The following is a 24,638-nucleotide window of genomic DNA, read 5'->3' on the forward strand; positions in this document are numbered from 1 at the left end:
GTGACAAGTACTGGGATTGATGGGATCTGAAGCCAAAGTGTACCAAGGTATGACTGTACTAATAACTTCCTCACTTCTATCCAACATCTGTAGGTGATGTGTATGGAAAGATAGTACCATAAAATCACTAATAATAAGAGAATCATTAATGTCTAAAATGACATATCTTTAACCACTGCAGACCTGAATAACTTCCTGTAATGTGGGACTATTATTCATACTTTCCATGACACAGTTTCTTCCCTGATTTAAGGAAATTCATGGAACAGGAGGAAAAGATGGGAGACATCTGATATCATCAGCTTCCTCATTCACAGTGGGGAAAAAAAAAAAAGACTATTGCTTTGTATGTTCCAGGAAACATTTTAGGATATTGGCATGCCTTGGTGAGCAGATACATATCCTTGTCCTAAATGATCTTGCAGTATAGTAAAGAAATGAAAACAATAAATTATAACAAGAAGTTGGTGTCATATAAGATGGTATAAACTGATAATTACTATGAAGTAAAAGGAAACAAAATAAAACATATTAACAGGGAACCAGGCTAGCGGGGAAATGAGACATGAAAGATGCATGGAATTTGGTGCTTTTGTTTCTGGACAACATGCCAAGGATTACTCAGACGAGCTAAAAAGCTTTCCTCTTGGAGGAAGAGAAAACTTACATTCTCATCTCCCACATCCTTGATTGTGGTCATTACCACTGGTACCTGAATCTTAGTAGAACAAGCATTCACACCTCCCTCTAGATTATGTGTATAAAAACCTCTTTCTTCTGCTGCTTTACTGCCTTAGACAGGTTTTGGAGTTTTGCAAGAGCATCCTGACACACCTTCCTTCTTCCCTTCTCACTGCTTTTGTCTGTCAGACTTTTAGTCCGAGTAAATAAAAACACAATTTTGATATGAATGTCTCTCTCCATTTACTTTAAAAGCATCCAGTAACTAAATTGCTCACATCAAGTTTTAAAGGACTTCACAGGGCACCTGTGGCTCGACTCGTTTCTTGTCACAACCCATTTCACACTCTTCTCTCCCACATTTACCTCATGCTAAGATTACATCAAATCCTACTCTCCACTCCATATCAGTGTTGTGTCACTTTTGTATATGAGGACATTATTCTTCTTGTACCTGCAATAACTTCTTTTCTCTCAATCTTTGTCTTATGAATTGTAAGAAGGGTCATATTTATCTATTCATACAGAAGGGATATTAAATATAAATTATCACTAAAGTATAATTACAAATCACACACCCATGGACTCCCCTCCCAAGTCAATAAATAAAACACAGATTCATTTATTTCAACATGTTGAATATTTGGGTTGGTTTCCTTTTTAGAATTATGAAGCTTTCTGATATCAATTTCTTGAATGAATCTATTCTAAAATTTCAAATATGTATATATTCAGAATAGGTTCTCCAGGTTATAAAGTATGGACTTGCTGAGCCATAAAATGTGCATGTATTCTAAGTTTTTCTAAAGTGGGTGAAGAGGTCTATACTACAGACTACAATGAATAAAAGATCTCTCTCTTTTTTTTTGCATTTCTTTGAGAGATGCTGTTAGAAGTTATTATACATTTTCAGTCTTGTGTACTTGCAATAGAAATGCATTGTGTTTTTTACATTTTGAGGTACAATTACCTACTATAAAAGTAACCCTTTGAAAGATGCATTTGAATAGTCTTACGTATTTAAAAATATTTCTAGAACCACCACTACAATTCTGGAAATTTGTCATCACTTCAAAAAGAAACTGAGTATTCTTTAGCAATCATGCCCTTAAACTTGATTTGAAAAAATAGTCCTTAGGTGAGTATTTAAAAAAAAAAATAACAACAAACAATATCTTTGACCTCATAATGTAAAAGCTAGAGCTTGAATTATATAAATGTACATTTACATTATATTTGAATTCTACCTTCCAGAATGTTAAAGAGTGCTTCAATATTTCATTTACTTCTGTCATATTATTATTAACAGAAAGCTTAATAACAGATATATTAAAATTGGCTCACCCAATTTTTTACTGAGTATTTTTTGGTCTTTATTTGTCTAAAGATATAGGGATTAAAAAAAAAGAAGGAGAGAAAGAAGTATGGAAGGAAGGAAGGAAGGAAGGAAGGAAGGAAGGAAGGAAGGAAGGAAGGAAGGAAGGATGGAAGGAGATGAAGGGAAGGAGGAAAGGAGGACAAAAGGGAGGTTAAAAAGAAAATGACTCATCCTACTTATGCCTTCTGAACACTGGTATACCCTTTTGTCTACTGTATTATTATGAATATATTTCAATGAACCCTTTATTTTTTATATAAAGAAAATCAGTAATTGACATGTAGGTGGTATGTATGGGATAATTTGACAGATTTTTCCCCATAAGAAGTTAAATGGTAATATCTTATACCATTTAAAGTAATATATAGATTACTTTTTCTTGCTCAAAACATTTTATTTTTAATACCTTTCTTTTTGAAATTAAGGTTATTGAGGTGATGTTGGGTACTAAGATGATATAGGTTTCAAGTATACAGTCCTGTGGTCCATCATCTTAGTTTGCATTGTGTGCCCACCACCCAGTCAAATCTTCGGTCACCGTATATTTGACCTTCTTTACCCTTTACTCTCCCACACCCCCCTTCCCTATGGTACCACCATACTGTTGTCTCTTTCTATGGCTTTCTGTTCATTTTATTTGTTCATCTGTTGCTTTCAGCTTTATATTCCACATATGAAGGGAATCATATGGTTCTTGACTGTTTTTGTTTGACTCATTTTGCTTAGCACAGTAGCCTCGAGGTACAACCCTGCTGTCACAAATGACAGTATTTCATCTTTTCTTATGTCTGAATAGCATTCCATTGTATATATGTACCATGTCAAACTACAGTGAGCTACTACCTCGCACCTGTTAGAATGGCTATTATCACCACAAGTGATAACAAGTGTTGAAGAGGTTGTGGAGAAAAAAGACACCTCTCTCACTGCTGGTGGGAATGTAAACTGGCACAGACACTATGGAAAATATTATGGAGGTTCCTCAAAAAACTAAGAATAAAGTTACTATATGACCCAGCAACCCCTCTTCTGAGTATCTACCCCCCCAAATTTGAAAACATTTTATTCATAAAATTATATGCACCTGTATGTTCATTGCAGCATTACACATGGCAGCCAAAACATGAAAACAAACAAAGGCTGTCTCTTAAAGATAACAATAAAATATTATACATTGCAACTAGACAAAGGAAATCACAAACTTTTTATACCTCCATGTCACACAGTTCTTAAGGTAATTTATAAAAAACAAAGAATTTGTTCAATTTCTTTGAAAAAAAATTCTTTGAAAAAAATTTCTCAATTTTTTGCTTTTTTCAAGCCTGAGTTTTTCAAGTTTCTGTCATGAATGTTAAGAGTTATGAATTCTCTTGACTTTCAAGGTACCTGCACATCCCTGATCTTTACACAGACAGAAGGAAAATAAATACTAAGGTCTTTCTTCCATTGCTTGATCTATCAAAGACCAGTAATAATTGTCAAAAATTTGCTTGCATGATTATAATCTAATCTTTGTATGATTTTATTTCTAAGTCACTGCATACATTTATATTCTTTAGCATTAAAATAGATATTTAATGATAGAAAAAATTGGCCCTTCCCTTTTACATCCTAATTAAAATTTTAGTATATTTTGAAAAATGTATTAAATGCTATAGGTGGCAGTTAAGAGAGCCCTCATGGACTTCTAAAATATAAATGATTAAGTCATTTTGTTCTATGGAAACTATGTGACCATGTTACACATAGTTACATGTGTAACTCACATGTCTGTGTCCTTGCTCATGCAAAAACAAAGTCACATACTTAATGTCCTTGCTCATGCAAGAACACAAGTTTCTGAACTATCAGTATGATATTCCATCCGATGCACTAAATGACTACAGTATTATTTGCATTACTACAGCTACCTTACCTGTCTTAATATCACAGTTATGTCCATGCTTTTAATAGAATGTATTTGTATCTTTGTCACCCTGCTTGTGTTCATAATCTAAGTATTTTACATTAGTGTTCCATCCCTGTTATTTTTTATGTGATTAATCCTGTCTTTCTCTCATATAGCAGCTATGATCTCTTTCATACATGCTCCCTTTATTATTTTCTGACAAATATCTTTTTTACCTGTCTATAGTGCACCAAAAGCTTTCTTTATCTGTTATAGTGATACATTTTTAACCCCAATAATGACCTCCATTCAACAAACTTGTAAATGTATTTCTTTATGTAGACATTATACCTGTTCAGCAAAATACATTTGTAAAAGATAGCTTTTATCTCACCTAAGTGTCTTTTAAATCTAGAATTAATACCTTAATATTTTTTCAATATTTTAAGAGGGAGGGACTTGAATAAGATGTAAATGGGGGATGTTAGTAGATAAGAGTCAAATGGGCATTGCTAATGGCTCCATCTATATTTAAGGGTATTTTAACACAAAATCTTCAAAAAGAAAGGATACTTTCTCCAGTTATTATTTTAGTTCCAGAAAAGGTGGCACTTCAGTGGAAAAACAAATCGTAATGGATATATTTTTTCACTGTCCATCCTCTGGTTATTTTCTTTCTTCAATGTTCTGAGAATAGGACACAGAAGTACTAAATTGGAAGTATTGCTTGACTTAACCCATAGGAAACAAAAGCAAAATATGAGTAAAAAAGTAAACTCAGTACATACTAAAAGTAATTCTAAAATGATGTATATTTACAATAACTTTTTCAAATGTTCTTTTTACTACCGAGTAATCAGATGTTTTCCAAAGAAACAGGTAAGCTGAAAAGATTGTTTAAAATAGCCCAGTTTAAAACCAAAGGTGTTATAAAGGACTAAGAACTCATGTTAGGTCATATATCAATTTTCACATTGGAACTGATATATCATTCAAATAATATACATTCATTGAATTTCCTCACTGGGTCTGGCACCTATGGGAAGCTACAAATATGCTAGAATGTAATTTCTGAAGTCATATTCTATTAATGTTTTATATCTTATAACCTTACTATTAAATTGTTTAACACAACCCCATCAGCATAGTAAAATGAATCTATGTACTCAAATTAAAGATTAATATGAAGATATTTATTGGCCCATAATAAAATTTATGATATTATGTAATATCTCCAAAGGCAAGGTTGCATTATCTAGCACAGTTGGAAATTGAGTTTCTGTCAATTGTGTGGTTCAGAAAATGGTGTTGATTTGTCCCATTGAGAATTAGTGACTCTAGATTGTGTGTTCTTGACAGACAAACACGTAAGCCATGTCACTTGCCTGTTGGCTTCTCTGGCTGCATCCTTGTATTGGTTAAACTAATGACTTGTGAAATCAGACCATAGTTATGCAGATTTGAAATTAGCATTTGCAGCCTGAATAAGAATGTGGTAAAAATAAACTACAGTAGAAAAATATTCATTTTTTTGCAGTCTGATATTGTGCAGATTAAAATTCATTGTATTAAATGTTATTTTAAAGTGTTCTTTTAATAAAATGAATGTGTTTCTTTTGAAATCACATATTTATGATGTTTTGTATCCTTACTACTTCATAAAATAAGAAAATAAAACCTAATTTGAAATAAAATAATGTCTTTTCTGTAACATATGTAACATCAATTTAGGTTTGTCTTTTACCATAAGATGTTTATATTTCTGTTTCTTTTCACAATTTCTAATAATGATAATATATAAAATATTTTATATTTGGTATATGGTTCCTTCTAAGGAACTAGAAGGATTATAAATATATAATTATAGTAATATTTATTTGTCAGATAAGTGGGAGTCAAAACAATTATTTCCATTCCATAGCTAAGAGATATAATGTGATCAATTATTTGCTAATGTCTAATCATAGCAAGATTGGTATGTAATATTATCCCATAAGTTTTCATATTCAATGCTTATTTTTAATACATCCTACATTGAAATAGTTTTAATGCCACACATCAAGGAAACTTCACTCTATCTACAAACTTCACTTTAGCTTTGGGGCTACACATTACTGTCATTTTTCTCTCTGCTAACCTTCAGCTCAAATCAGTGATAATATTTCCAACAATTAAACATGTATTGACCACTTGGCAAAGTCAACTGATGAGTCAACTTAAGATCCATCTAACAATTAACAGCTATCTTCTAACTGGTCACTTAGTTTAAAAAAATGCAATCAATTGTTTTGTTGACAGTATTTTTAGAGAGTCTAAGCTAGAATACATGAATGATTTAAACTAAAATACTGAAAAAGAAAGGAAAGGGTCAATTCTAGGAACATGTATGAAGGACCCATGGACAGGGGGATTAAATATGGGAGGTGGGCAGGCAAGGGAGAGTAATGGGGGGGGTGGGGGTAACTGTAATTGAACAAAAATAAAAAAAATATTTAAATATGTACTCCAACAATCTACATAAGCAACTTCAAGGTTAATTTAATTCCCTATTATATAAAAGCTCTGACATGAGTAAGGTATAGAACCATAATAATTTCTTCTATTAACTTCTCCAGGAATACATTAAGTATCAAGCTACCAAAAGACCCAATGAGTGATATTTCTAAAGTGCAGTAATAACTCGCAGGAGGAAATATGAATTGTATGGCATGCAACATTTTTAAAAAGGGGCACAACAAAGACTAGCATAGATCCACAGAAACTTTCTCTCTTTGCCTCTCCCCTTTCATATCATCAGGAATAAAATAATGTTGCAAGCTTAGCTATAATCTTGAAATCATTCACTGGTCATACAACAGGTTTTGCTGTGTTCTTAGGTAATTATGAAGACACACTTCTCAGGCATTACTTAAGTTTTCAAAAAATAAAATGTCACACACAATTTTCTAAATCTTTCTTTTTGTCGTTCATCATCAATACAACATGAAAAACCCCTATGCCCTATTAGTAATGACTAATAATGAATATGTCTGCTTAATAAACACACGATAGTCCATAAAATATATGTACCATATTTTATCAGCTTTTCCCATATTGACTATATTTTCACTTTTATGAAAAAATATTTCAATAAGCTCTGCTATGTATGTATTCTGGTAAAAATTGATATATATTACATTTTCTTAAATGTAAATTCTCTTTTTAAATATAATACATGTTCTACTTTGCTCTCTAAAACAGCTACAAATCCATCACACTTCACTCAGCAATGTATAAAGGCATTATTTTTTCCTCACTCTTGCCAAAAAATTCAGGTATTATATAGAAACATATTGTAACATATTAGTCTTATAAGTGTTAGTTATTATTAATTATATTATAAAATGCTAGTCTTATTAATAGTAATATATTATCATTGCTCTAATTTGTATCTCTAACTATCAGTAAACTTGATATGATTCAATATTTGTGTTGATTATTTGGGCTTGTTTTATAGTAAAATTCCTCTGCATATATCTTGTCCAATTCTCTTTGGACATAGTTATTTTCTTCTTGTCAATATTTATGTGCTATTTGTGCAGTGTAAATGCCAAAATGTTGTCATATTTATTACAACAATACTTTAACATTTATCTCTTGACTTTTATGTGCACATTGAGTTTTATGTCAATATGTTACTATTTTGTAGTTATCCTAATTAATATAAGGAGTCTTTCATACTCATGCTGGTTTTACATATCTTGAAAATATTAGAGAAAACATCTGTTTTTTCCCAAGGGCATTTTACACTGAAGAATAATACTTGCCCCATATCCTACGATGTTGACTTTACTTTAGGAATATATCTGAAAGTCAAACAGATGTTGACTCTAATTGAACTTGTCACTAGATAGATTAGGTCATTTCCTGCATCAGAGATAAGAAAAATAATATTTTAAATGTGCCCCTGATTACTGTTCTTTCCATCAATCACAAAAATGTTCTGTCATCTGATATTACCGTATCCTAATCTAGGCAATAGCTCTAAGAGTCTCATATTAGCCCATAAAATTCAGGTCTCCTTAGTCAACCTGCTTCTTTCTTCTCAAAAGGTCAGTTGAAGGATTTCAAAGGTGATACAAATATATTCACAAAAGAACAATTAACATAAAATTTTTGAAAGTATGATTAAATGACTTTTCATCAGTATCTACAAATATAAATTTGAAATAATATACATGATCATCATTTCTCACACAATTACCCATGTTAATAACATTTAGCTATTTACTTTTTATAGCTGCATAATGAAATCACATTTTTAGAGCTGGTTTTTATAAATCATTGCAGATTATTATTTGGGAAAATATACCTGAAATTACCTAGTTGTGTTTTAATAAACACAGGCACAATGTAAAAGTATATAATGTATTGACACATCCCCCAAACTAGGGCAATATCTTATCTGAGATAGAATTGTACATGAAAATTTATGTTGTCATACACAGTACCATACCCCAATACAAAATGAGAAGTATTGTAAAATAAATTACATTAGATTTATAAATATTGAACTCTAAGTAAATAATAAATAATCTTAAACTAAAATTGTGTTTAAATATGATGTATTATTTGCCATATTCAAGAGAAAGGTGATATAGAGGGCAGGAAGGAAAAATGGCTGAATTCTTTCATATATATACAGACTATTTATATGTAATATTTAACATATAATATATGTACACATCCAATAATGCATATTGTGTCTTCTATATTAATTTATATAATATATACACATCTAATGAATGTACATCTTTTATAGTATATATACTAATATATTATTTGATGGTATTGCATAAATGTAGTAATATCAAAAGAAAGTAAAAATCGAATGTAAAGAGCACTTTAAGATTTAAACTAATCATGCGCTCTGTCTCATTAATGTACTAATATTAATAAAAGGCAAAAAGTCATCCAATAATTACTTTTGGGCATGAGCATATATGGCATCTTTCTAAGGTATAAAAAGTTCACTTCTAATCCAACAAGATAGTGATGAAAATTAACACAGGTGAATCAATTAAAATCATTAAATTGTTTTAGTGATAGTGCGGTGACTGCCTGGGGGCAGGGAAGTAGAGGGAGGTGGAGTCAGGGATGGGGATGTAAATGTGGGTGGACGGAGGCTTGCCTTGGGTGGTGAACACACACTACGCAGTGCACAGATGATGTGCTGCAGAACCGTGCACCTGAAACCTTTATAATTTTGTTAACCAGTGTCACCCTAATACATTGCAATAGGAAAAAAATAAAAAATAAAAATAATTTTTATTGAAATCTAAAATAACAGAAATATATTCAGGTACCTAAATAACTAAAATTTAAAATAGATCTTCACTTGAGGAAATTTGTAATAAGTGACTGGTAATCATCTTGTAAAGCTTCAGGACATATTCATTTTCAAAGAGATGGTATAAGATAAAATTATGTCCAATATTTTTCCAATTACTGAATAGCTACAGAAATGCAACTTTGACCTGCTTCATAATTAGTTGTGTTATAAGTTTATGATATCAAGTAGGTGCACTTTGGATTATTATCTTACTTTGTCACGAAATCTGAAACTTTTATTTAAAAATAAAAATATACAAAATAGATTATTCAATAATCCCCCCAAAGTAACTTCATTCTCATATTTTTGGACCAGAAACCAACCAGAGACAGTTAGGAGTCAAGTAGACTGTGAAGATACCTACCAAATGCCAGAGCTGGTCAATCAAAACCTGTGCAAGCAGAATTCAACCAATCCAGCCCATTGTGTTCCAAAAACCATCTCTTAGGTGAATTGCCTGTATTGACATTAAGTTGAGATACTCAGGCTCTTGGCAATGACAATTAAGAATGTGTACTCATGTTCAGCTTTCAATACACAGATGTATTTTCCTCTAAATAGAAATGCTTTTCTATCTCATGTGTGTCAAAACCGTTTTTAGTGCCTCTAAGCATCTGAAAATCAAGATTTGGTAAACATGCATATTTTAGTCATGGACTCAGAGATTGTGTACACCTAAATTTAGTAAGTAGGTATCATGAACCCTGTGCTCTGTGTGTGTGTGCGTCCACTTACCACAGTTAGCCCACGTTAATATATTTTATTTATCTTTATTTGAACAGATGAGGAGTCCATGGCTCAGTGAGCTGAAATATCTTTCCAAGGTCATACAGCTTGTAAGACCCAAGAGAAGAAGTTCAAGCCTCCTGCCCACCTGCAACATTCTAGCTTTCTCCTTTGCCCTGAACCACAAGAGCTGAATGAAAAATGGATATAAGAAAGGTCACTGAAAAGGGACTTGACAATCTTAAATGCAATTTTGTTTCTCACATTCCAAAATTAAAAAAAAATAATAATAATAAATCAGACACACATCCGTTGTACTGTACAGAAAAAAAATGTGGTATTAGAACACTACTTTTCATTGGTGATATGCCTCTAACAAGATAAGTGACTATTTATATTAAAGCTACCATTTATTTTTCTTCATTCTGACCCAGCAGACATTTCTAAGTCCACATGTAAGTTTTCGTTCTCTCTCCAAAATCTCCAGCATCACAAAGATAAAAACTTTCTTATCACAGCACATGAACTTAGCTATTGATAGTGTCCACATGTTGAGTCCTTTAAATCCATATCACCCTTCCAATTCTAGGGATCTCCTTCATGTGGAATAAATTATTTATAAACCCCACTACAGGGAGGGGTAGGAGGGGGGACTGGACTGGGAGTAAAAAGGAGAAAACTGTATTTGAACAATGATTAAAATAAAATAAAAAAAACACCCCACTACACAGTGTGTACATTTACATATATAAATGATTAATTTATTTGTTGAAACTTCCAAATACAATTATGGCATTGTACCATTATAGGATGTATTATATACATTTGGGTTCTATAGTATTCTTTTTCCTCTGGTAACTCGTCCATGAAATTTTCTGTAATATACCTATATTAAAATATCTGCCCTAGAAACCACAGGTAAGATATCCAAAGAATAAGTCTTCTTGTGCACACGTAGCTTCTGAAATACATCCCTTTGGGAAAAAATATCTTTCACTTATGAACCCCTCAGACTCTCCATGATTAACATTCTCAAATACCCACATTTTAAAATGAATGGAAGAGAAGAACCAGAAGACTTAAGCATAGACCTCTAGAATTTACCTAAGAAACAAAATCAGGTGCTTATACAGCATTAGGATGATGGTGGAAGTGAATAAGCACAGTGATTTTTTAGAGAGGCTGATAAATCTGATCACATCACCCCTGGTCTGGAAGATTACAAAGGAACTAGCTCATTTCCCAAGTCTTCCCGGCATACTCCAGTGTCTACATCCTTTTTTTCCCCCATCCACTATAACAAAATTTACTCCATTCCCTACTTGAAATCTTCAATCACCAAACTCTTTGTAAAAAGTAAGAATGACTAGTAAGTAAAACAGAAATGACAGTCTCATTACTTGTTAGCATTACATTTTGTTTTTTTAGATCATAACTTATGACAACTGATTATGAATTTTTCCGTTAGGCATATTCTGTAATTCTCCTCTCACCCAACCTCCACCACAATCTCAGCCAGGGATGTGGACTTGGCTTTTCCCCATGACCAACAATTGCTGTTAGTGCCATAGGTGACTGTATATCCCAGAGCATGCACATTACAGTGTAAAAGACATGGTCCAGACTTTTTCGATGTGCTTTTGTTTCTCTCCCTACTCTTACTATTGCTCTCATTAAGTCTTTCTCAAATATGAAACCTTTGTATTGTTGGGAGCTTTGATGGCTACTTTTAACTATTTCTTGTATTTTTGTGGCTCTGGAGTAGAAGAAATAAACTTATGTAAGAATGTATTGTCGATTGTTTTCAAACTAACATTATTTTGAAGAGAAGAGCAAGAGCGGTGTGTTTTGAAAAGGCTTAATGTTCTTTTTGTCTTCTTTCTTTCCAGCAATATTATCTGCCTTTTCCAATTTATAAACATATGAGGAAAACAGGTAATTGACTCAGCTGGCTCCACATTTACTGATATATTTGAGAGACAGAATACATCTAAACTAATGCAATAAGCAGACTTCTGCAGAGTCCGACCAGTGAGAGTAACTTCTGTATCCTCTCCATTTTTAAACAATACCTTTGCTGGAAAGAAGGTTGGAGAGATTCACTGATGAAAACATGTGCATAACCCACAGACACACACAGCAGCGTGGTGATGGCTGGAGGGAATGGGGGATGAGGTGGAGGGAGGTGTACAAAGGGAAGGTGAATGGGACGTATGTAATAGTGCAAACCATAAGAACAAAGTAAAAAAAAATGTAAAAAGTGAAGACAGAATTTTTTTAAATTTCCTTTGACTTTCTTTGGGAAGTAGGTTGGCCATCACTTCTGTAATCTATCTTTGTCTATATAATAGCATGACCCTTGCGTCAAGCATGGATGAAGGCCAGACTGCTAACGCTAAGTAGAAGAGAACCAGCAGAGGCACATTTGCTCATTCTTGTTAATTGATTTGTTCTTTTCTCTGACGCCAGTGAGTTTGTCTTTGATAAACATGTATGCTCAATGCAGTGCTAAGTTCTGAAAATTCTGATCTTTTTAGAGGGAACTAATTATGGGCCTGTGAGAAATCCCTACCATTTTAGGATTTGTTTCAAGAAGAGGTGACTAAGTAACCAAGAAAAAGAACTGCATTTGGGGACAAAACACCTACACAACTCTTACACAGACAGTTGTGACAAGTTTAGCTTCATCGGCACAAAATATTTTGTATTAAGAAGAGGATTGCATTTCAATGTCACAATATGTTTCACAGAGAACACAAAATGAGTATAAATAGAAATCCCTTCCCTTCAGTTAGGAGGTTCTTTGGGACCAAGCAAAGTAAAGACAGTCTCCTTTTCTTGGACTCTTAAAGGAAAATAGACTTCTTTGGAATCATAGTTGACTGCTCAAAACAGGATCCTTCTGAAACATAACTACCAGTCAGGAAGATTTAACAGCAACTATTAATACAAGACAATAGTTAACAAAATGCCTTTACTGTATTCTATTTTCCTGTCTGACTTTGCAGAAAATTAAACTAGCTGTTGAATGCAAAGCCGGGTGCTACCACTTGAATGATATAGTAACAACAAGATTTCAAAAAACAAAAATCTGGGAAAATATTACTTCATTAAAAATTATGAACATAGATCATCACTTCTCTTTATGTTGCAGAAGATAGAGACTCTTGGGTTTTTCCAGAGTACAGAGAAATCTGGTAACAGTACAATTAATTTCTTCAGAAGAGATTCATTTCAATTAAATTTACATATTTAAATTTTGTGGGGTATATGACAAATAGTAAAAAGGTGATATTCATAATTCTTGTGATATTAATTTTGTTCCTGCATTTAGTTTTCTAATTTCCAGGTACTTAAAACAAATTATTTTATAGTAACTTAGAAATTTATGTAATTGGAAAATAAGACTTAATTTCTGTAACTGACTATGATTTCATTATTTTATATTTTTAAGTGTTAGGATACAAAACTCTCTAAATACTTTTAACAACAAAGAAAATATTTTTTGTGAATACCAGAGGAAAAAATGTTCACTGAACTTTTTTCGACTGGCAGAAAAAAATGTAGTACATCGTATAGGAAATAAGCAAAATTTCCAGACATTTATTTACTTGCCAATAAATTTCAAATATTATTAGGCTACATTGTAAAGAGCACTGAGAGAACATAAAATTTTTAATTAAAAAGTGCCAACTGCTTTATTTATTCTATTGTTCTCTAATTTGTCTTTAGCATTTAATTTGAAAATGTACTCAAATCTATTCTAAGATTAAAAATAAAATATTTTAGCCCTGGCTGGTGCAGTTCAATTGATTGAGCACTGGACTGCCAACCAAAGGGTCACTGGTTTGATTCCCAGTCAGGGCACATGTCTGGGTTGCAGGCCAGGTCCCCAGTAGGGAGCGCTCAAGAGGCAACCACACATTGACAATTCTCTCCCTCATTTTCTCCCTCCCCTTCCCTCTCTAAAAATAAATATATACAATATTTTTAAAAATAAAATATTTTTAAAATTTTGTAAATGTAATATATTTACCTTCACTGTTACTTACTATTTAGGGCTACTTAATTAGCTGGTTTGAATTTTTTGCCCAGATTACAAGCTAAATGAAGATGTATGGTATTATTATAAGTTATAGATATTGAAATCTCTTTCAATAAAAATATTATTTTGGAAGGTTTAAAAATAATGTTATGAAGTCCTTTGGCAAAGGAGAGAATTATAGATGGCTTATATATGTTCTGAATCTTAATTCATGTGTTAAAGCACTTAGCTTTAATCCTATGTGCTTATCATGAAACAGTTCCAATAGTACATTCAGCTACATTTTCTAGGAAGCCATTCGCTAGTTCACCATCTCAATAGTTATGAAAGCCACAGGTAGTTCTGTGGTTTCTAGAGTGGTGGCCTATAACTCAATCTAAGCTCGAGTGAAATGAAAATTTCCTCTAATTCACATGAAATGTTGTGCCGAATTACAGTAGGAATATGGAAAATAACTTTTATCTAAGAAAACAGCAGTTCCTGAGGCATCAGGGCCGTTGGTCATCCACAACTGTACGACATCCGATTGCACACAACGAATCACAATGAGGTGCTTCCACTTAGGACGGAAGGAGGAAGCAGGGAGCTTCTGTGTTCCTGGTGCAGGAAACAAGGCACGAGCCCCTGGGCGTTAGCAGCCAGCACTGCGGGAGTGTGGGTGGCAAGTGGGGCGGGGGGGTTAGGCGATGGTGATACAGACAAACTCAACATGGATTACATCATCCAACAGCTGCTGGAAGTGAGAGGGTCCAAGCCTGGGGACAATGCCTGAGAATGAATCACAGGGCTGTGACTAAAATCCCAGAAAGTCTTTCTGACTTTCTCAGTCAGAAAGATCTGCTAGAATGTGAAGCACCACTCAAAGTGTGTGGTGATATCCATGAACAATGTTACCGGGGAGACCTGAGTTAGGGGATTCCCTCCTTCTTGGTCCCTGTCTTGTTGGTGAGAAATGAATTAAGTGAGGGACAACATGTATACTAGACATGAGTTAGCAAGATTACTCATGAAATACACTTGAACATGAAGCTGCAGGTGAAGCACCAGGCTACTCTGAGTTCCCTGTCTATGGGGTTTTAGAGGGGTTTTGCTTGCAGCCAGCTTCCAGGTGCCTCCTCCTCCCTTCTCTGGACCTTGGCATGAGCACTCAGTTTCAATGTCCTTCTTTACCAGATGGTGAAAAAGATACCTACAGCACTCCAAAGGTTCTCCTCCTGTACTGTTATGCTCTCTATTGTGATTTTTGGAACACCTTGCAATCTTACCTGGGCTCAGGACAACTGAATTAAGAGGTGAGAGATGTCCCTCTCCCCCTCCCTGCCTTGGTTTTCTATCTATTCTGCCTAAAGGAAATAATAGCACTATGAATTCTTTTGACCTTTTGTATATGGTGGTTTTCCACCATAAAGCAACTACCTGTTTCTTGGAGACTGTGTGGACAGTGAGAAATAGTCACTGGAGACTGACTACCTGCCTCTCATAGTGTTCAAAATCAAATATCCTGAGAATTTGTTCTTCCTCAGAGGAAACCACAAATAGTCCAGCATCAATAGAATTTGTGCATTTTATGATGAAGGTAAAACAAAATATAACATTAAACTATGGAAAACTTTCACAGAGTGCTTGAACTATTTACTGATAGCAGCCATCACGGGTAAGACAATATTTTGCTGTCACTAAAGTTTATCAGCACATTTTCAATTTATGGAGCAGGTTCAGTAATTTATGCAACCAACTGATGTCCCAGATCAAGACACTATTTCTGACATTGTGGTCTGACCCCAATAAATATGCCTTAGGCTGTGGTGAAAATGACACAAGAGCGTCCTACACGTTTGGTGCAGAAGCGGTCGCAGAATTTCTCCACAAGCATGATCTGAACCTTATATGTGGTTGAAGATGGATCCAATTTCTTTTTGCAAAGAGGCATTTGGTCACTCTGTTTCCTGCACCCAATTATTGTGGAGAATTTGACAGTGCAGGTGCCATGATGAGTGTGGAGAAAGCACCTAATGGGTCCTTTTCAGGTTTTAAAACCTGCAGAGAAAAAGAAGATGAATTCCCCGAGATCCTTAATACCTCCAAAGGTTATGATCACAAAGCAAGCAAAAAAAATGTCATTTTCACACTGCCTAATTGTAACATATAACCTTCATTTTAAAAACTGTAATGTGTATTGGTCAGCTTGATCAAATCGTGTGTTTGTGGGGCCCTCTCTTCCACTTTTTGAATTAATGAATGACATTTGCTAGTTATAACAGCAAATAAAAAATTTCATTCCCAAGAAAAGAAAAAGTTTTGTTTTGAAATTCTCTCTTCCTTTTGCAAACAACTTTAAAGATTTTGTTAAAGCTGTACACACCAGGACAGGCCATCCTATCTGAGAGGCATGTGTGCAATTTACTTTTTTTAAAATTCATTACAACACAAGAAAAATATAAATTCTTGTTTCCTTTAGCATATAAAGAGAACTTTAGGGTGATCAATCTGTGCCAGTTATCATCATAAAATGCATACTGTTGATTAAAACCACTGTGAACTTTTTTTAATTGCAGAATTTGTTTTAGAGGGCATGCTTATTTCTCTCATGTTCTTGTCATGCACAAACTGGTTTTATAGCTATCAACGTTATGAGTAACTTTTAACCTTGCCAGCATCGCTGGCACAATGTGCATTTAATCAAAGCACGCTTTCCTCTACCATATACTTAAAATGGTGATTAAAGCTATTATTTTAAAAAATCACAATTATAGATAGACATAAACCCAAAATGAATATCAGCCAGAACTCTGTATCTAGTTTTACTGAATCTGTTTTATACAACTGAATATATTTTTATTCAATTTGAACAAGTTCTCTTAACTACTGAATGACTAAATATAACCACTTATTTAAAAAGCATATTTGTTTTAAATGATACATTTATTTTTTACCTGTTCTATGCTTCAAGATATAAATTTCATCTTAAATATAAGTGTAATTTAGAAATAGAGTATGATATAAAATTGTCATTGCTGAGGGAGAACTATTTGTGAGTGAGAAATGGAGGCAATAGGAAGATAGAAAGGCAACATGTTTACCCAATACAAACAAAGACTTAAAGAAACACTTTTTGGAGAAATTATTGTAGATAAACAAGACTGAAAGAGACAAGGGCAGGAGAGATCAGAGAAGGGGAATGAGGGTAAGACTCTGAGGGAAGAAAATAGGCAACAGGCTGGGGCGATGTGTGTTGTTCCGACGACACCAGTGTAGTTTGCTAAGATCCTAGTGTTTTTCCTGTCTGAGAACCCCTGGGCCCAAGCTGCCATATCCCATTGCTCATTGTCTTGGTAATAGGAACCCCTCTTGGTGGTAATGACATTACAAGGAGAAAACCAATGCCAATACAACTGTAATTTGAGCAATTCTATATATGGCCTATTTAGCTGCACCTTCAGAGAGAGAATAAAGAAAAGGTTGGTTAGAGTTTTCCATGTAAAAAGATGCCACTCTCTGGAGGAGAAATGTGACTTACGTTTGTAAATATGTTGACTAGAATCCGTGGCCCAGGGGAACTCTTCCAAGTCTAGTCTGCTTGCTTCTCCTGCACAGGGAAGGCTTAATCAGTGTAATGTTAAACCCATCATCATGTAGTGTGTGACCGGATTTTCTCACATATGCTTTTCATACATTATTTTTCAAAAGTAAAACCTTAAATACAAGACACACGACGTTGGGAAGACATGGTGCTCCCTCTCCCAATACTCAGTGTGGAGTTCAGGGTAATCTAAGCAGCCCTGACTCAGAAGGTCCTCCCTGCTTTCATCTTTACATTGAAGGCTTGGGTCTGCTCATAGAGGAGCTCTAGATAATGAGTCCACAGTTTGGAACAGTGGACAAACTGGTGGTTCTCCAGTGGTCAGAGACTGCAAGCCATCCTGTGCTGGTGGGCATAGAGACAGACTCGGTCAGAGTCTGGCATGCTTGCCTGGGATGTGGTTGCATTAGAGATTCTACACCCAGATCCACATCTTATTCATTTATTTCAGGAGTGTTTTAGAAATGGGAGACATTATTTTCCCTGAAGAAAATATAGAGAAGGGGTGCCAAGTTATTAGAGGAGAAAATATTTTATCAAAGGAGGAAAAATTCTTAAAAGGACAGGTGTTATAAAGGTATTTCTTTACCCAAGATATGACCCCCGTGATGTCCAGGAACATCATTGTCTGTCTAGCATCTAGAATACCTGTTAGGAAACAGGAGGCTCTTTTAAGTGATGAATAGGACATAAACACTCTCCTAGTTTCCTGCCTGTTCTTCCCTGAATGTGTAGTTTACTAATTATGTTTGGGGTTGCTTTATTGGCTATGTTTAATCAGCACAATTTTTTCATCATTACATAATTACATGTCACCTTAAATAACATTTTCTGCTGGTTTTATTCCTCAACATTTTTTACTATTATCTAATCTTCCTGCTTTTCCCCTCCTTCTATAGAATCACCTCCCTGTAAAATATCTCACAAAATTGTCGCACTGCTATACCAAAAATAATGAGAAACTACATTATAAGATACTTATATACCTGATAAAGAAATCATATTTTTCAAAAGCTGTGTTTATTTAAGCACAGCATAAAGGTTATAAAGTGCATATATATTAAGTATAGTGTTCAAAGAAGTTTTATAAACTTAAAACACACATGTACCTACTTTTATTCACCCTATATGTGTTCACTTGTTATTTTTCTGTCATTACCTCACCTTGGTACTAACTACCACTCTATTTGGAATATTTTATGAATGTAGGAATCTCAATATGCTCTTTTTTGTGTCTGACTTTACTCAGGTAATATTATGTTGGGCAATTCATCTATGATGTTCTTTTATACTTCAGATTCACATTCAATTATAAGAATAAATCTCATTTACTGTTTTAATTTACTCTACTATTGAAAGTGTTAAATACAAAATGGAGGCCAGAATTGAAAATTCCCTCAGCATATGAAACAATTTATATGCATAAGCAAAACTAAATCTAACTTATTACATGGACATAAGTGAAATTTAGGTTATTTCATGTAAATGTCTCTGATAATCATAAAATAAACTTGTCATTGTCCTCAACAGTGGTATTGTATAAGATAATCATTTCCAACTAATCCCTTCTTGTCTATAATCCCCCCATTGTAATGTCTAGTCACCGTGAAGTTTAAACACCTTCCTCATTTTCACTTTATAATAAACCATCACATAATTTGATGACTCTGAGCTTCATATGAAGTTTCAGTTTGAAAGCTCCCAGTCGACAAACTGGTCTTATATGCAAAACAAACTCTTATTAAATACTTATTAACCTAATAGTTTTAATTTTGTTATTTCTGAATTTTTGACAATAAGGATTTAAATGTTTCCATTTTACAGCTGTGCGAATGTTGCTTTAAACATTCTTACACAGGTATATTGGAGCAAATATTTATGTATTTCTCTTTCATATATGTCTGCAAAAGAATTCTGAGCCATAAGGTACACACATATTGGTCTTTAATAGTTACTGCCAAATGGATTTCCAAACAGTCTGTAATAATTCATAGTCCTAATACTATGACACTGGTAATCTAGTTAATATATTATTCAGCACATTATTCAAAGTTATGTTTTGTTCTAAATGTAGCCACATTAATAGGTTTTTATAACTTTATTAGTTTTTGCCTTTTTGTTTCTCCATACCTTTTTTAAACAATATTTGAAATTTCATACAATTAAATTTTACTAATCTATTGCTTTTAATTATAGAACCTTACTTATTGATTTATTTTTCCATATTTTTGTGCTGTTCTAGATATCATGATATGCATTCCTAAATTTTTAATTGATTTAGAAGTAATATTATACCACTTCACATAATATATAAAAAATTTCAATCATACAGATCCTCATATGGTATTTTTATGCTATAGTTATCATATGAATTACATTTAAACATTATAAACTTTACCAAACAACATTATGGTTTTTGCTTTAGTAGCTATATAGATTTTTAAAGAAAATAAGAGAAAACCTAGTCTTTCATATGTACCTGGCTATTTACATTTGCAACAGTCTTCATTCATTTTTTAAAAATGAGTTTATTCCTGGTGCCATTTCAGTAAGACTTTCATCTCCCTAAGTGTGTATATGGTGACCAAAACTATTCTTAGACTTAATTTATCAGAAAATATATTTATTGAATTTTCATCATTGAAAGCTGTTTTACTGGATGTAAAATTTTGAGGTAAGTTATTTTTTTTCTTTTACCACTTTAAAGCTATTTTGGGGTTGCTTTCTAGGCTGTGTGGTTTTTATTAGGAATTGCAGTCACTAGATTATTCTTGTGAGATAATGTCACATATTATTCTCTGCCTGCTTTCAAGATTTTCCCTTAATCACTTGTTTTTCAAAGGTTTGCCTATGAGATGTCTAGAATTAATTCTCGTTGAATCTGCCCTATGTGCAGGTTACTGAGCTTCTCAAATCCGTACAGTTATATAATTCAACAAATTTTGAAATTTTAACCACGATTTTAAATCTTGTTTCTTAATTCATACAGGAAATAGATGTTATAATTCATTCAAATTCTTGCTACCATACCTGAAAATAGGATCAATTCTCATCACCTCTTTGATTCAGTGCTCCCAAGAGTTCTTGAAAATTTTATATTATGTTAGCTTTCTTTCTCTTTTTCTCTTATCTTTTAAAAATGTCTAGGTCTATGAAAAATGCCTGAAACATTAGAGGCATTATATAATCAGTGAATACTTTAATCCTTCCTATTATTTCATATTTAAAATTAGTTTTCAAGCTACTAAATTTTCTCATTAAATATTTTCATTAAAATTAACTTAATCTAGCACCTCATTTATTTTTCAATTTAAAAGATATCACACAAAACACACAGTTTAGGATGTAATTTGATGATTTATAACAAATTAAACAAGCATATAACTATTACTCCAATGAAAAAATAAAACTTTAACTGTATCTAAAACCATCTTTCATGCCTCTTCCAAATTGCTTCTACCTAAGGGTAGATTAAAGCGAAATACCATTTCCTTGTTTCCTACTTTCATTACATATCGTGTTTCTTTTACTTTGGGGGATCTTTATTATTCCTTTCATCACTATAGCATGGCAGAAATAAAGCCGGTGTCAGTTTCTGGGCCCAGCGCATGGCAGATGCAGCTTATGCTTCTTAGCTTTTGGAAGACTTATACTTGGAAACCATCTACAACATAAAAAGTTTGTATGCTATGTACGAGACAAGCATATTATGAAGAGGCAAAGGTGTATAAAAAGACTGAAGAATGAGAGACAATGGAAGTGAGGATGAGCAAGGAAAACTGAGTGAAGGAAACATGTGGAAAGTAGGTTTTCCAAACCTAGCCAACTCTGCTGAAGGAATATAGTATAGAATATGTGAGCCACATATAGTCAGGTTGCCACTAAGCTCCTGATCCCAAACGTTAGTAGAAAAATAAGAAGCTTCTTTGAGCCATCCTGTTTACTATGTAGCAACAGATCACTGGAATAAGATAACAAATAACTTGTATACTACTTAGTCCTTATTTCTCACAACCCAGAATTCTAGCATCATTGTTTAATCTGGTCCTTTTTAAAAAATGTTATGTAATTGAAATATACAAACATGTTTATTGGTATGGTTTATTTAACTCAGTTCAGCTATAAGATGCATATGTGTGTTTGTGTGGGGTTCTTTCTTCTTTTTCATTGTATACAATGAAATAAATGCTTTTATATATACACACATATACATTGTATGAATATACAAAACTTAGTATTGATTTTCCTATGATGAACATTCTAGTTATTCCACAGTTTGGATTATTATGAATAAGACTTCTATAAATGTTTGCAAATGTTTTATTGCAACCTTACATGGGTTTTTGTTTTATTATCAATGAGAATGAAATTATTAAGCCTTAAGAAATTTACCCAGAGTTTCAATTTCAGGAAGCAACAAGGACTGCTTTTATAGAGATATGCCAATGTACACCCCAACTACAGTGTTTGAGAATGTCAGTTACTCCAAATGCTTGCCAAATTGAGGGTTATTAACTTTTAATCAAATCTATTCCTGTGGATATCTCAGTGTGACTACATTGTTTTTCACTGATAACAAATGAGAGTGGTTACCTTTCCATATTTTATGGGCCACTAGGATATTATGTCCTATAGAGTGATTGTGTAATTGTTAAAGTCTCTTGTCCATTTTTCTTTGATTCTCTGCTTTTGATTTAGAAAATCTTTTCTATATGAATTTTTAAAATATACATTAGACATAAGCCCATTGCTTATATGTGACTCAAATATCTTCTCTCACTCTATAAGTTATATTTTTATTCTGTTGATAGCATCTTTTGATTTAAATATTTTCTTCATTTTAATGTCAGACATCTTCAGTTTTTCATGTTTAGTACTTTTGTGTCCTATATGAGTATCTTCCTTAACATTAATGCAATTGTTATATCCTCATATATTATTATCCATAAATTTTATTTATTTTGTTCATATTTAAATCTATATACCAGATTTTCATTTTGTAGTGAAGTAAAGGTCAATTTTTTCATGCTTTTCATATGAACATCCAGTGCTTTATTAAACTGGTGTTTATCCACAACTCTGTAATGGGAAGAATGACCCTAGCTGTGTTCTGTAAGGCCAGCTTTTTTAAAATAATGTAGCCATAGGTACTTGGAATTGCTTCCGGACTCTTTTCTGTTTCACTGACCTATATGTTTACCCTGTGTCAGTGCCAATTTTCTGAACCACTTTAATAGATGTCTTAGTACAGCAGAGCATATTCACCCTCTGTGTACCTTTTCAAGATAGCCTTGGCTATATTTGGCTAGTGAATTTCCATATTCTTCATAGAACCAAGTATTACCTTTTCAAAAAACAGCTCAAGATTTTGATTATGGTTGTTGCATCATAATTATATATAATTTTGGGGGACGTATAAACTTTGTGATATTGATGCTGCTAATCAACAATAGGCTGTATTCCTGTATTATTAAGGAATTCTCAATTTACTCTGAAAAGTTTTATATCTTATTGTGGGAGAGATCTTAATTGATTTTATTTTTAATCATGTGGTGATTATAACACTCTAAAAGTTATATTCTTAAATTTCACCTTTGAATTTTTATAGTTCTTTTATAAAAAAATTAAAATTGCACAGTGACATTATATCAAGTATGCTTGTTAGTTGTTTTAGATTCTAACAATTCAATTGCAATCTTACTAAAGTTATTCATTTTAATTGGGAAGTACCAATCACAAATCTCTTGATTCTTTTGCCTTTTGTCTGATGTATTTGTCTTCATCTTTGTACCATCATTGCAGTTGAAAGCACCTATATTTCATTTCAATTGCTGCAATAGTCTTCCCATTAATATTTTATATTCTCTCTTACTCCCTCTAGTTTCCCTGCAACAAGGCTAATTCTTTCAAATTTCAAATTGGAACATATTCCCTTGTTTAAAAATGTTAATGTCATCTATCACTTTTTTAGCCCAACGTATTGTTTTCTGGATTTGTCCCTGCAAAACCGGAAAGCCTGTTACATGCATTATAACAGCTTTGTCTTTCATGTTCTATGTGTAGGGTTACCATTATACATACAGAATGCCCAGTTAAAATTGAGTTTGAGGTAAACATTATACATACACACATATATATGCAAATGCATGTGTATATTGCATGTATATAATATATAGCATGTTATATATGGCATATAATTATATACCACATACGCAATATATATCATATACTATTATATAATATATACAATATATACTATGAATACAATAGGTATATGTTATATGCATGTATAGTACATAATACACTGTAGTATACTATTATGTGTAGTATATCATATACTATATAGCATACTATAGTATTGCGTATACTATATACTACAGCATATATTATATAGTATATACGATATAATATTATATGCTGTGGTATAGCATATATAGTATAATATGTACTATATTGTAGTGTATATATAGTATAATATGTACCATATATTATACTAGAGTATATGCTGTAGTATATTATATAATATGATATATGATATATGATGTATATCTAGTATATTATTCACTATAGTATATTATAGTATTTATATTATATTATATCATATACAGTATAATATTGTATAGCATACTATAATATACTTATTTTATTATAGCATATGATATAATATGCTATACTTAGTTCATATGAACTAAGTGGTGGGGGGAATGCTGAGGAGTGGTAGGGTGCAGAGAGGAGGAGTATAAAGGAGAAAGAAGAAAATATTTAAAAAAATAAAATATATGTCATACATTATTTCAAGGAAAAATTTATATTTTAAAAGTACTTCTTTTATACCTAAAATGAAGCATTTTTATTCCCCCTAGATATGGTTATCTTATACACAGGTAAACTTATGAACCCCAGTAACAAATCACGCTCTTGGAAACAATTATTCATTCGTAAATTTGACTAAGATGGGCCTGTGATCAC

General features: G+C 32.8%; 1 pseudogene; it reads left to right on the top strand.

Moving 5' to 3' along the window:
- The window catches only part of LOC114508448, a 62,132-nt pseudogene that overhangs the window by 27,570 nt on the left and 9,924 nt on the right, over window positions 1–24,638 (top strand).

The sequence above is a fragment of the Phyllostomus discolor genome, chromosome 11 (assembly GCF_004126475.2).
Source record: "Phyllostomus discolor isolate MPI-MPIP mPhyDis1 chromosome 11, mPhyDis1.pri.v3, whole genome shotgun sequence".
NCBI classification, from domain to species: Eukaryota; Metazoa; Chordata; class Mammalia; order Chiroptera; family Phyllostomidae; genus Phyllostomus; species Phyllostomus discolor.